Raw genomic sequence first — 13,032 nt, forward strand, 5'->3', positions numbered from 1 at the left:
ATTCCATTCCTTAACATTCAGAAATAAATTATCGTGTCTAAAGAGATCATTCTCAAATTCTTAAATTAGCAGAGTTGTATGATTTTTTTTTCCCTGTAAAAAATGAGAAAAAGTCGGCCTCCCTTCACTCTCCCAAACCTCCTTGGGCTCTCGCTTGCCTTTCAGGAAGCCCTCACTTTCACAAGCATCAGGATAGACACTTACAAAATAAAAAATATCCCCAACTGGGAAGGGGAGTAGATTTTTCGTTTTGTAAACAGACTTAGAGTGTCTTGAAATGTCATTGATCCTTTCGAACTTCAGTCCCTCGGAGAAATTCAAGGCCAAGTTAGCTCACGTGGAGTATTTTAAGAGAGCATTCCTTTTGTAAAGCGAAGCGCTCTCTCTTTAAACAGAGGTAGTCACTCACTCAGCAACATCTGTCCTACTGTCCTTCCCCACAGCCTACACACGCCCTTCCTCCAGTTGGAGAGCACACACCTCGTGCTCTCCACTCCATCATCACTTGCCTACCATCAAAATCTCCCTGCGACCCCTCCCAGTTGCCGGACCCACTGGGCTAATCCTGCACAGTCAGCAAACAGCCTGCTGAGTCACAGTGTTAGTTTCCTGGGGCACCACAGACTGGGCAGCTTGAAACAACAGAAATTTATTCCCTCAAAGTTCTGGAGGCTAGAAGTCCACAGTCAAGGTGTTGGCAGGGCCTGTTCCTTCTGAAGTCTCTAAGGAAGAGTCCTTCCTTGCCTCTTCCATCTTGCGCTGGTTGTCAGCAATCCTTGTTGATCCTTGACTTGACACCTCGTTCCAATGTCTGACTCTGTCTTCACAGGGCCTGATACCCCGTAGGTCTATATCTCTGTGGCCAAATTTTCCTCTTCTTATAAAGACTCCAGTCATATTGAATTTAGGGCTCCCCCTAATCCAATATGGCCTCGTCTTAATTTGAGTATATCTGCAATGACCCTATTTCCAAATAAGGTCACATTCACAGGTCCCGGGTGGCCATGAATTTGGGGGACACTGTTCAACTCAGCAGATGAAGAGATCAGTGTGAGTAGAGAGACTCGTGAGCTACTTATAGGGCGTGATTTGAAAGGTTTCCAGGCGAAAAGCCTCCTTCCCCTCCATAAAAAATGTGCTACAGTGCCTCGATCCCACCATTCGAGAGAGTTTCCTTTTGTTCTCAGTGCCTTCCTAGTGACAAATAAAATAAAAGCAAAACTTGTAATACTGCAAATGCTGTCTGGAGGGATGGTGTTCATAAATCATTATCATCTAACGCTCGAATGGTCATCCGCCACTTTTTAAGTGTGACAGCCAGCAGAAGCAAGCTTCTGTCAGAACAGAGCATGGAATCTATGACTGGAAGGGAGCAGATGGCACAGGAAACCTAAGTAATGAGGCCCCAAGGACTGACATGACTTTAGGGGCCACTTTGGGAAAACTGCCATGACTTGGGAAGCCCAGAGCACCGGGGACCAGCCAGCATGAGGGGGCACGAAGTGAGTGGAGTTCATATTCACGCTAGTCCACATTTATTGAGTACCTAGTATATACCAGGAACCACGCTTGGTGCTTCCTTCCACATACATCCTCTCACTCAGTCCTCACAATGACTTCAGGATAAAGAACACATTGTCTCCCACATATGAGAAAACTAAGACTCCAGGGAGTTAGGCAGCTTGGCAAAGGTTGGGAAATAAGCGTTAATGACCAAGTCCACACCCAGGTGCTGACATCTTCTTCCACATCACAGAGGAGAGAAGAGGCAACAGAATCCAAGATTTCCAGTCTCGCTTCTGCCGGGAGCCAATCCAGCCCGAAGCTCTCTCGCTGTACATTCGGGTTTGCTCTTCTTAACTTCTGCTTTTAAATTGGCAGCCGTTGTTCTATTGCATTTCCAGTGTGCCTCTGTGTGTATCTCAGAGAGAGGGAGAAACAGAATATATGGGTCAATATAAGCAGACTCTTAAAAGCTTATACTTTATCATTGTAATAATCATAATATATTTTACTTTACAGCCACTCATAACTGAAGCCTCTGGGCACCCTAACAAAAATAGCTAAAAGAAAAAAGGAAATTATATTAAACAAAGGAAATACGACTATAAAACCCCAATAGCCAGGGAACTAAATGAACAACATAAAACCTCCAAACAACAAAACTACCATGAAACCGAGGGAGGAAAGAAACCTTTTCATGAGCTTTACCCTGAAGGATTCCACGCTGTGAGATCACATCTGTTTAAAGCACCATAATTTATCGATATGACATCAAACCAGGAACCAGCCATTGTAAACCTTTCCCGCAGAAACTCTCAGAAAACTAGCCAGGTGGTCGACGGGGGGTGTCTGTAGCTCATAGCCAGAGCAACAACAGCTTTAAAATTTTATGTTCAAATACATCTATGTGAAGTTCCAAATCTTGGTACTGAGATACAAAAATTAGTGCATTCCATGGGGAAGCAGAATTTACAAACAGGACTTTTTTTAACTACAATTTTTTTTTTCTGAGATAGTTCACCCATTCCTATTTACTGATGGCTTCTCAAACTGCTGCGTTAAATGGATCATTTTCAAGAATGGATCCTCTTTAGAATTAGCCACTGAGTCCCAAATTCTATGAAAGTCTTTAAGGGAGGATAAAGGCACGTTCGTTCATAAAGCAACTGAGTTCCTGAGCCTATCCTCCCCATTCTGATGTTGCAGCCATTCCAAAAACAGCAACTCCTGTTGACCCACAATACTGCCTTCAACATTTGTTTAGGAACCATTGTGATCGCCATATTTGTGTTTGTGAGGGCAGTATTTCCCAAGCAATTGCTGCCCACGGCCCTCCTACACGCTTTCTTATTGACCATGGGAAGTGAATCTGCTCGGGAAAAGTCTTTACAAGATAGGTAGGATTAAGATAGCCCAAGGGTTTACAAAACCATTTCATTGGCAAAATCAAATCAAATCAAATATTAAATTGCTGAAAGGCACTTCATGCCTGTGTAAAATGTTTTTCAAAACATTTGTTCATCCTGGTGTACTTTCTAGGTTGGTGTAGATCTGGTCCTAAGAATTGGGAGATTCATATCAGAAATGTGGAACTACAGCCCAAAGTAGCTTCAAGAGAAAAGCAGGTGAGAGAGAAGTGCAGAGAGGGGAGAAAGAAGGCAGCATCACAGCGGGAACTTGACATTAGAGAAAGATCCACGCGTGTTGGACAATCAACCCAGCCTGTGTTCTCACCCACGCTCCAGCACTTAGTAGCTGGGTGACTTTGGATAAGTCACTTAACTTCTCTGGACCTCCATTTTCTCATCTATGAAATAAAGAGAAACTGCTAAACAAACTCTGCTCTTTTTATTTTATGGCAGCCCATGCAGTTCTTCGAAGGAATAACCAGTCTCATAGAACAACTTGGCTAGCTCTCAGATACATTATTCAGTTAAAAGAGAAAGCTGTGGAATGGTGCATATAGGGTGATAGCATTCGTGTTTGGAAAAAGAAGCCACCGAAACAACACTGGATGATTTCCCCAGCCCCACAGACATATATGTGAGAGAGCAGAAAAGAATAGACTAATACGCACACACCAAGGCATGAGGGTGGTCTTTCTTCTCTGGGAGCTGGCCTGGACTGGGCCGGGGAGAGTGAAAGGGGATCCTATAACTTAAATAGTTCAGAACAGACAGTATTTATATATTGCTTATGCATGAGAAAAGAAAACTTGTATTTTATGTGGCCAATGAAAACTAGGTTCTAGCTTGTTTCAGGGAATATAGTAATTCTAGAAGAGTCTCTGCCAGTCAATAAATGAAAGCTAGTGTTAAGATGAGCCAAACTTAGAAGGCCTAGAGTTCTAAATCAGGATGATGTAAGTATGATTTCCCTTACTGAGCTGAAATTTTCAAAAATTGGCTCCAAACCTATTTGGAAATGGATTCTGTAAGGCACTGATATGTAAAGTGGAATCGCAGCTGGGACGGGGGAAGTTCTGTGAGGGGTGGAAAACCTGGATGGGGTCTCTGTGGCCCAGCATGTCAACCCGTGGGGCCTCAGGCTTGCCTTTCACCACGTGCCTGCCAGGTATGGGACATGCACCCCCATCAACACCCACAAAAGCCAGTTTCCAGGGACTTTAATATGGTTGATGACACTCCCTCCTGTTAATCAGGACACAGAGCCTTTGGTCGCTCCTCACATGGAACTGCCAGGTGGACCAAGATTGGTCTGGGAGAGTTAGAGGCTTACTGTTCAGCATTGCTCTGGTGAAGCTTAAAGAGCCTCCGTGGCCTTCCTGGAAAGACGTTTTCTTCCTGTACACGCCAGCGGTAAAGGCACCAAGAGCATACGAAGAGAAGAGAAAACGAAACAGCCTTTCACAGCCTGAGACTGTCTGGTGACCAAAATGTACTTCTTAACTCTAGATGTAGAGTAGGAACCAAAGCAAAATTTTACTTCAGGTTAGGTTACCCATGTCTTCAACTGACTCTATTTAGACTGGCCAATCAAGGCAGGAAGACTATGGGGAGACGACTATGGGGAGATCACTTGGAACTGACACCAAAATGATTGTGATGTTTTCTATCATGAACAACGTTAGGAAATACATTCAACCACATAAATAAAATAGGGAATAATACAGGATCCATGCTCCATGTTTAGTGGAGGGAAGCAGAAAGGCTGCCAAGCTCTAAAATGCAAGAATACCAGAAGCAAGGGCAGAGTTCTTGTCTTTGTTCAGCCCATTTTGCACAAGTCAGACCCCAGAGAAAACCTCGTGCTGGGAGGAGGTGCTAATGGGTGGGCAGAGGGCTGGGGGGCTGCGTGGCCCCAGGAGTGAAGCTCCACACACAAAGCTTATTTTTAAAGGAAAAAAAAAACAGGAATTTGAACCAAATTAAATATCAGCTCACTTGGGAAAAAATTTTATGTTGCAATTTTGTTTTGACTGAAAGTTTTTTGGAGTCAGTTCCTATTCAATCTGGTAGGCATCCTTCAAAAGAAGTTTGAGTTCAATTTATGAGTGTGTGTGCATGTGTGCTTTTTAAATCAACATTTGGGTTTAGCAAATTAGTACAGGTTTGCCTGTTTTCTGGTATATGGATCAGTCCCAGATCTGTTTTTAAGCACCAAGCTACTGAAGGATTATTATTTTTAGAATTCGTATTCCTTCTTAATCCCCTAATCCATTCGGGGGAAATGTCCAGATTGTCAACTCAACACACGAGAAAACCTCAATGAAGCAGCAAGATAAAAATACAAGACAATAGACAAATAACCAAGGGATACATTGTTCAGCTTTTGTTGAGTTTGAAATGTGCCAAGTTGGAAATAAGGGAGAGAGGTTTGTGATATTCCACTGGAACATATTGTCACTGTTATAACCAGCCCACGTTCACCGGAGCTGCCAATTATTCCCCAGCCACCATTTTTTTCCTTTAGATTGATCTCCTGCTTGAGGCTGTTTCACACCCAGGACTCTGAAGCTTCCCTAGTGGCATGTTGGCTAATTAAGAGCAAAATCCATCTCTTGATGAAATAATGCTGCCACTGAAAAGGAATTCTACATTTTTTTTTTCAATTCTTAATCAGGCTGGAAGGAGCAGTATTCTAACACTTGTATTAAGCATAGGAAAAAGGTCTATAGCTAGCAATTAGCAATGATGAAAAGGACAGCGATTTAAAGCATGTTGCAGTGACATTTTTATCAAATTAAATGAGTTTGCTAGGCCCACCAGCTGCATATGCTTATTGTCATTTACTGTTTGGACAGCAACACATCAGCCACTGAGTATCAGGAGGTGCTGAATTTAATAAGTCGTTTTGACACTGGTGTGAAACGAGCAGATCAGCATTCTGAGGAATGTGTTCACACTCTGAACAGACAGGCAGACATTCTAAGCATGTGAGGTGACACCAATCAACAGGAAGAAATGATGAAAGCCAGGCTAGGAAGCAGGCAGCAGCGGTGGCGGCAGCCACAGAGACACACCACTGCGAGAAAAGAAAAAGATACATACAAGCGCACACACCCCCAAAACCTACTGTTTCTTGGCTTAGCTAGACAGAGAATCTAAAGTAGCAGAGACTTTTCAGAAATACTGGGACACGCACCCATTCTAGGCACTGTAAATTTTCATTTATAATTTTAAAACCCTCACAGTTCCTCTGTAACAACCGCTGGAAGAAGCTGACAAATCTGCAGATTATTTTTTGGCTCCCTCATGCTTGAAACACAGCATCGCATTCAAAAGAAACAAACAAACAAAAATTCTTCTGAATGCTGGGAAAACAAAAGTTTTGCTTTACCTTTTTCACCTAATATGTTCGCTCTAAATTGATGGCCTAGCCAGGATAGGAGGAGGTAGTGTGACTTGATTTTGATTTACGGTGGGGTGACGGTATATGCTGCTTTCAAAACGCTTCCTTGAAATGTGAGACTTGGAATGACATTCTAACAATCCCAGGAGCTATTTATGTCACGGGAGAGATCTGATACCACTATCTTAACCATGTGCCTGGCATCAGAGTTAAAATGCACCAGAAAGCCAATTGTCAATTACCTCCTAAAACATGCAAGAGTAATTTACAGCCTAACAAAGGTGACTAGTAATTAGTTCATGGCTTCAGAAGTTTCTAATGCCATCTAGTGGAAATGGTAGATTTGATCACTTGCACGTCAAAGGGGAGCCTAAAATCCCAGATAATATGTCATTATGCTGCCACATACTCAGAAAGACTCAACGCCAGAGTCCAGTCTCAAATATATCTCAAAAAAATTTGCTATGGTGCTTTCATAGAACTAGAACATGCCTTGGAAAATAAGACTTGCCCAGAATACCCTTGGATGCCTGCCCACTGCAATGAAATCACCGTTAGCACCACACCACCCCAAAGCCGTGTCTATAAGATCATTTTCCTCTCACTGTTCTCTCTTGACTTCTAAGCTCTAGAATCTAGAGATGGACTATTTGATAGATTTTTTTTTTTGCAAGCATAGTGGGTTTGGTAAAACCTGAGATACCTTTTAATGTAAATGTTCCACTGATTTTAATCTAAAAAATACTACAAGATGAACTAAACATACTTTGCTAGTTTAATCCTAGAAGCTCTTCAGTTTTCAGTGAACTCTTCATAGATTTCCCTCTAGTGGAATTCTATGATGAAATTCTAGATGGGAAGAATAGCATTGGCGATTTTGTGCTTCCTTTCGAGATGGTCACCAAGCAGCTTTAGCCATGGGGTTATGATGCAGAAATCAAAAGGTGCTTCACATAATTGTGAAAACAAAAATAGACCACATTTTATTTTGTATGTGAAGATGTGTAGGTAAATAGTCTACATGTCACCTTCCTCCGTATCATCTCTCAAAGACAGTCCTCTCCGGGAACATGGTTATGATCAAAGAAATCACTGGAACCCTGAATTCTAGTGCAAATTAATGTGAAACTCAGAGATACTCATGTCATTTCTCCCTGCCTCAGTTTCCTCATCCATCAAATAAGGAAGCTGGACCCGAAGTCAACTCAGAAGCCCTTTCTTCTCTAAAACTGTGGTTTGTAATTTCAAGTCCAAAACTCAGGTCTTCTATTTCATTGTAACATTATGTAAAAGTCCTAATTTCATAACAGCTATTTCACTTAAAATAATAATTTTTTTAATTATGTTATTAGTATGAGTCTTGCAGTGAATTTAAGTGTTTGGACCATCATCAACTTTAAAAGCAATTTATTTGTAAGAAGAGAGGGCTGCAGGTAAACAAACGCTACTCATCAAGATTAAAAAGAGAAAATATATCTTTTCTATATATATGATCTTAGCATTATTATGCTGAATAAAATATATTTGATTTTAGTGTGTTTGTAAAATAAAGTATAAATTTTCAGTAGGAAAGAAATATATAGCCATCTAAAATCTAAAACCATTTTTTTTTTAAAGATTTTATTTTTTCCTTTTTTTTTCTCCCCAAAGCCCCCCAGTACATAGTTGTATATTCTTTGTTGTGGGTCCTTCTAGTTGTGGCATGTGGGACGCTGCCTCAGCGTGGTTTGATGAGCAGTGTCATGTCCGCGCCCAGGATTCGAACCAACGAAACACTGGGCCGCCTGCAGCAAGCGCGCGAACTTAACCGCTCGGCCACGGGGCCAGCCCCAAATCTAAAACCTTTTTAAAAAAAGAAAGAAAAGGAAAAGAAAAAGAGAGAAAAGACGTCATTTGTAGTTCTAACATCCAAAGACAGCAGACTGTCCATGTAACACCACAGTGTACCCCTCATAAGCTTCTCCTCATGTACAATATTTTCATAATTTGTATCATATGGTATACATATATGTTGATTTTTTCATAATAGCACCTATTTTTCTGACTATAAAAATATGATTTATTATTGTAGGAAATTGTTTAAATATACAAAAAACGTAAAGAAAATTAAAATCACCCAGAATTTCAACACCCAGTGATATCCTCATTTAGTATTTTATTTCTTTAAAGTTCTCTTTCTACGCATAATTTAACACAGCGAAGATTATATTACATATTCTGATTTTAAGTACAATTAACCCAAGAAGAGTCATTCACAAGTCCTAGTTGGAAGATGTTACAAAGAGGGTCTTAATCACAGATTATATCTGCCACTGGTAGTTTATTCATTTTTCATAATTACAAAAAAGAACCCTATACACTCAGGTCATTCAAAATTAGTTCTAAGCCGCAGAAAATTATTTCTCAACTTCCTTGTCATTGCAGCGCTGTTATACTGCTGAATAAAAACCAGGGTCAGTGGAGGGAGGAAAAAAATACATTCTGGGTTTAGTAATTCTGCAAATACAATGTCACTGTCATTGAAATATTGTAATCCCTGTTTTGGACTATGGAAGGAATGGTTTTGGCTGTGTTTTAAGTAGCAGGAGATTCTATCTGAACCATGAGCTAAAGAATATTACCCAAAAAACAAATTTCCTGACATTGAAAAAATAACAAAAACCAACACTAACGACTAATGGAAACATCACAGACCCTAGCTTTTCCCCTGGATTATAAATCCATTTGAAACTATCTAATACAATTAGATTCCTGATTGCGGCATCTAAACAGAATAAGAAAGTATCTGTAAATCTTTTTATCTCATGGCTTCTTCATTCCCAAGTCCTTTTTTCTTGAACTGGCTGGAGTAAAACATTAAGTAATTTTTCAAGTTGTTTACAACTTGGCATATTTAGAACTTTTAATTCTGTCTTTACAAATTAAGACGATTCTTGGGTTGCAACATTCCCGCCTCCCAACCTTCAAAACTGTGGACTGCTGTTGTCTTCTGGCCTTTAGTTCCGTAGAGAGAGCTCTGAGACCAGTCTGATTCCTGTTGCTGGGTACACTGTTTTCGACCCCGGATGGTCAAGGATCTTTACTTTAGCCTTATAATTCAAAGACCCAGCAGGAATCTAGGAGTAGGCTTCTTTTATGAGCCTATCAGGACCACAGGGAGTCCTTTCAATCTTCATTCGTCTTCCTCTGCCTCAGGAAACTTTTTCTTCCTGTACATCTTTGATCACCACTTTTTCCAGTTTAGAGGGTGGTCTCTTCCTCAAAAACAACAACTGTCATTTTTCTGGTCTCTCTTCCTGGCCCCTATAGTTATCCTTTCTCCTATCATTTTAATCTTTGCCCTTTTTTCTCCATATTCATAGAAAAGTTTTATTTTCTACAATATGAATTCTATACTGTGTAACTCCATTGCGGATTTTAACCTCCAATTTATGTCTAACTTTCTGGCAATCCTTCATTATTTCATCCATTTTTTTTTTTTTTCATTCTTCCTTGTTATGTTTTCACCTCAATCCTATTGCCTTTTCTTTTTTTTCTTTTGGTGAGGAAGATTGGCCCAGAGCTAACATCTGTTGCCAATCTCCCTCTTTTTGCTTGAGGAAAATTGCCCCTGAGCTAACATCAGTGCCAATGTTCCTCTATTTTTCATGTTGCATGCCACCACAGCATGACAATGAGCAGTGTATAGGTCTGCGCCTGGGATCCAAACCCTCAAACCCTGAGCCACCAAAGCAGAGCATGTGAACTTAACCACTATGCCACTGGGCCGGCCCCCTATTGCCTTTTTTAAGTGGTACTAATGTAAATATCTTTAACTTAAAGGAAGTTCTTATTTTCCAAATTTTTTCCTTTATAAAACAAAGTTTGTATGTACAAAGACACAAATGATAATAGCAAATACCCATCATTCTTTATCCACATATAACAAATGTTAATCCTTTATCATATTCGCTTCAGGTCTTTCTTATACAAATAAAATATCACAGCTGAAGTTCAAACCTCTACAGTCCCCTGGATGTAATCAGTATTTTGAACTTTTTCTGTATCTAGTCCATATTTTCATACTTTTACTACTTACATATGTATCCATAAGTAACCTATAGTATACTGTTTATTAAATTTCTATATACTATATCATACTAAAAATGGTATCATTTTACAACTTTTTTTTTCTCTGAATATTATGTTCCATGGAGAGGCCACATTTAGGCATTCCAGCTGACAGCCCCAGCTGAGATACCGCCCAACAGCCAGAATCCACCACCAGACATAGAAGTGCATGAGCCTTCACGCGATCTCATCCCTGGTCTTTGAGCCACTCCAAATGATGCTGAATAGAGCAGAGACAAGCTGCCCACGCTGAGTCCGGATTGAAGATTTGCGAGCTAAATAATTGGTGCCATAGTTTTAAGCCACTAGGTTTTGGGATGATTTGTTATGCAGCCAAAGTAACTTGAACAGCTTCTTCCCATGCTCTATTCTGGTCTCCCCACTTCCTTACCTATTCTCTTAGGAGCACTGCCTTCATAAATCTTTTGCACATGAATCCAAGAAATCAAGACAGAGTTATGGGATAATCCATACCAAAGGAGAAATGTACAGCTTCCCTTAAATGCTCTGTTATCTTTAAAACTCAATGAGATGCTATTTCTGTGGTACCAATCATTGGGTAAAAGAAGCAATTGAACTGAAACTGAAAGGTGAAGAGAAGGAAAAAGTTTGCTCTCTGAATTCTCTTCTGAGTAACCACATTAACGAGGGAGCTGGAGAATCAAGAACCATCTAGATTCAGTGCTGCTGCAGAGAGAAGTATTCTGGAGAGATGCCTATTGTAAAGGCCGTGCTTGGAACTTTCACCTTAAAGAATCCCCAGGAAACATTCTCCCTCTCAGGTGGCAAAGAGAGGAGCAAATCCCATGGCTCTCCTAATCTTGGCTCTCTAGGGAAACTGCCATAGTCCCTGTGAACAGGTGCACTGGCAAACAAATGTAGCAGGAGCTGAGAGGAGAGTGGACTACAATCTTGAGACTCTGGTTCCACCCACTGGAGGAAGAGCCTCTGCCAGCGACTTACCTGTACACCCAAAAACATGGGACCTTCTAGAGATGATCTATGGGGCAGTAGAATTCCATCAGCTGATGAGAGGGCAGCTCCTAATATGGATCTTAAATTTCCCAAGAAGTTTGACCTCCTAGACACATTATCTGCTCTCCTACTTTAAAGTAACTGACCCAGCCTACATAACTACACTTCTCTTTTACCCCTGGTGCTTGACTCCAGCCCAGTAACCTCGACATAGTCACAAAGAACTGGTGTGCTTTACGGCAGGGATTTCACATACCAGGTCTTTTGAATGGATGCCTCCTTCTGAAGTCTATTCTTCAGCCACTTTAGCATCATTCGTCTTCCCAAGTGATTGCCAGCTTGGCTCATCCCAATTTCAGAGTTCCTCCCAATGTCATCACTGTCAAAGACTGCAAGTTCACAGACTGAAAGCCACATCCTGTAGCAATAGCCACAGAAACATAGGCTTCTCTTGGCTACCAAGTCCCCTGGGGATATTTCAAAACAATAAGCATACTTCGGAGCACTCTGAAATGAGCCCTAAAGAACATTTTAGGGTGGGATGGATTTAAATTATTCTCCATCTTGGATCTTTATTTTCCATACAAGATTCCCTCCACCCTTATCACAGTGGGCAATTTATTTTTTTTTTTTTTTTAAAGATTTTATTTTTTCCTTTTTCTCCCCAAAGCCCCCCGGTACATAGTTGTATATTCTTTGTTGTGGGTCCTTCTGGTTGTGGCATGTGGGACGCTGCCTCAGTGTGGTTTGATGAGCAGTGTCATGTCCGCGCCCAGGATTCGAACCAACGAAACACTGGGCCGCCTGCAGCGGAGTGCGCGAACTTAACCGCTCAGCCACGGGGCCAGCCCCCAATTTATCTTTTCCTGGCCTTAAGTTACCCAAAACTGCTCAAAAATGAAGCTAACTTAAGAGATGCTGGAGGCCTTCACAGAGGACTGATCTATTTCCCTCCTAAACTCCATCTGGCCACCATCTCATGCCCAGGGAGAGAGCCTGACACTGACAGTCTGTTAAGAGGCTGAGCACCGCCTGGTGGACCACCAATGACAATGCAACAGGACCTGTAGAAAGCAAGATCTAGAGTCATTACCAGGATTGCCAACCCTGTGGATCAAGAAAGCCCATCCCATCCCTGCCTTCAGTGGCCAAGAAAGAGAATGTACCACGCACAGTTGTGAGGTGCTCTGAGAAAGACTCTAGAAGGCTTCATAGGTGGTCACTCCCATAGTGGCAACTACCTATCTGGCCTAGCCCTATAGGCCTTTAAGTTCTAGCAAACCTAAAGATGCCTTTGGAGCTTTGACATTTGATCTTTCCTTTGTTTTAACCTTTTTTTTTTTTTTTTTTTTGCCTAAATATGAATATTTCAAAGGGCCTAAATTTAACTTAATCAGCAATAAACTGAATTACCACAGAACTTGGAGTTCAAGATAGAGTTCAGACTTTGGGGTCAAGCAGCCTATGTTTCAAACCCCAGCTGGTTCCATACCTTAATTACCAGTTTTGTGACTTGGAGAAGTTACGTAAACTCGCAGAGCTTCTATTTTCTCATCTCAAAAAAAAAAAAAAATGGTATAATGATTGTCCCTTTCCATAGAGTAATTATGAGGATTTCATGAAGTATTGCAC

The 13,032-nt window shown here is 41.0% G+C and overlaps 1 long non-coding RNA gene across 2 annotated transcripts in view; it reads right to left on the minus strand.

The window, feature by feature from the left end:
- Positions 1-7,920: 7,920 nt before the first annotated feature.
- LOC139075752 (uncharacterized) overlaps positions 7,921-13,032 on the minus strand; it is a 49,785-nt gene continuing 44,673 nt past the window's right edge. The window contains exon 3 of one of the 2 annotated variants that reach the window (XR_011526508.1): positions 7,921-8,157. This is a non-coding gene — a long non-coding RNA (uncharacterized lncRNA). The remainder of the gene's footprint in view (positions 8,158-13,032) is intronic. The other variant, XR_011526507.1, reaches the window with a different exon arrangement.

The sequence above is a fragment of the Equus przewalskii genome, chromosome 14 (assembly GCF_037783145.1).
Source record: "Equus przewalskii isolate Varuska chromosome 14, EquPr2, whole genome shotgun sequence".
Classification (NCBI taxonomy): domain Eukaryota; kingdom Metazoa; phylum Chordata; class Mammalia; order Perissodactyla; family Equidae; genus Equus; species Equus przewalskii.